The sequence below is a fragment of the Echinops telfairi genome, unplaced genomic scaffold (assembly GCF_000313985.2).
Source record: "Echinops telfairi isolate 266 unplaced genomic scaffold, ASM31398v2 ScPeMD7_7470;HRSCAF=8508, whole genome shotgun sequence".
Taxonomy (NCBI): domain Eukaryota; kingdom Metazoa; phylum Chordata; class Mammalia; order Afrosoricida; family Tenrecidae; genus Echinops; species Echinops telfairi.
Genome location: NW_022111374.1, coordinates 41,420 through 43,478, shown reverse-complemented (window position 1 = coordinate 43,478; position 2,059 = coordinate 41,420).

Sequence of the window (2,059 nt, the reverse complement as noted above, 5' to 3'; positions counted from 1 at the left end):
CCTGAGTTTGTACATCTGTCCTCCCTAATGCAAAACCCAAACCAACTCAAGGCGGCCACCGAGTGGACGCTGACTCACAGCAACCCTGCAGGACAGGGTAGAGCTGCCCCTGTGGGTTCCCTTCCTACTGAACTGGGAGAGACGGAATCCCTGATTGAGGCCAGTCTGGTCCAGGAGCACTAGGAGGTTGAGAGAGTACCCACCCCCACCCCCCACCCAAACCTCACCCAGGGTCTCTCCTCCCCCTGATCTTCAGCCCCTGGGCAATTGGCTCCTGGAAGCCGATCTGCTGACTTTGGAATCTGGGTGGATTCCAGGGTGGGGACCCAGTGGTCCATCTTGTGAACAATGCAGCCAGCCAGTTGAGGAGCGGCTGAGCCAGGCGCCCACTGCCAGCCATTGTTTGGCTTTGGGCATTTGGGTGGGTGTGTTAAGGAGGGCCAGGGCCGGTGGCCAGGCTGGACTGCCCGGTGACCTGCTGTGGGTGCCTGCAGTCACGTGGGGGCGTGGAGAGCGCCCAGTGGGCAAGGATGCCCGGTGAGTAATCTTGTCCTTAAAAATAGAGCGTCGCCCGCCCCGGGGAACCAGAGGGCAGTGCATGTGAGCCTGGACTTCTGTCCTGGGTGTTGGTGTGACTTGCCGCGGGCCTGGGCTGGATCATCAAGGCGGGTTTCATGTGGGTGTCGAGGTTGGAGGCTGGGAGCGGGTGGGGTGAGCTCGGGTCATGGGATGAGCCGGGGTCAGGGGGTGGAGTCAGGCATGTGGTTGTGCATGGTGTGTGGGACATACGTGTGTGCACTCCTGTGAATATGCGGTGTGCGTCTGTGTAGCATGTCATCGCAAGTGTGTGTGTGTCTGTGTGCATGCATGTTCAGTCTTAATCACACAGCCCCACTCGGGGCTCCTTTCTTTAAGTCTCCATCTCACTAGGCCCCAGGTGACCCAGGACCACCGCCCCAGAGACGTCTCTACTCTTATCTCCTTTATGGGAGCAAATCACTAAGTCTCTCTCCTGGGGATCGAACAGCCGACCTTGCGCTTCACAGCGAGGGCATAAGCAACCACTGTGTAGGGTCCCCTCGCTTGAACCTGTGTATGCTACCTGCAGACACCTGCGCAGGTAGGGGCCGCGCAGCCTCAGAGCCAAGATGTGCCCATTCCTGTTGGCAAGATGGGCCCAGATTCCGTGCGCCCTCTGTGTGTGTGTGTGTGTGTGTGTGTGTGTGTCTAGCTTTGTGCAGTTTATCCCATTATTCTCGGGTCTAGCCCAACACCCCACGGGGGGTACCATCTCGATTGCACTCCCTCCAGCACCGATAGGGGGCGCTATCTTGGATCACTTTTACCAGCATCGAGAAGGGGCCCCCAGAAGGAGCCCCCACAGCATCCACAGGTGGGCACCATCTTGAGTGGGTCTCCACCAGCACCAATAGTGTGTGTGGGGCGGCCCCGTCTTGAATGCATCCGCTCCAGGGCCTACAGGGGGCGCTATTGTGAGTCCAGCTTAACACGCATCCACAAGGGGGCGCCGTCTTGAATCCCTCCACCCGCCTCCAGAGGGAGGCGCCATCCCGAATGCGTCTCCCCCAGGAGAGCAGGAGGGCCCAGCTTCTCGCTCTCGCGCCACACCCCGCGCCTCCTCGTTGGAAAGTTTCACTTCTCCAGCCCGCGGAGGGAGGCCTCCTCAGTGCATACTGCATGACGGGGACTTCACTCCAAGTGCCGACGCCCATTTCCCAACGCGCTGTCGTAGTTTCTTCCTCGTGGGGAGGAGTGTTGATGGCGCCCCAGCCAGTCAGGCGCCCGGGAGCCGTGGATGCGCCCCGCGGGGTCATGGAAACGAAGAAGGGTTCGGAAACCCGCAGGGACGCTAGCTGCCAACCGCTTCCTGCGAGCTGCTCTCCTCACGTCCTGCGTCCAAGGAGACCCGGAACCGGAAGCCGAGCCAACGGAGCCGCCCGGAACCGGAAGTCGAGCCAACACGGAGCGGCCGGAACCGGAAGTCGAGCCAACACGGAGCGGCCGGAACCGGAAACAACTACACCGCCAGCGGACGCCG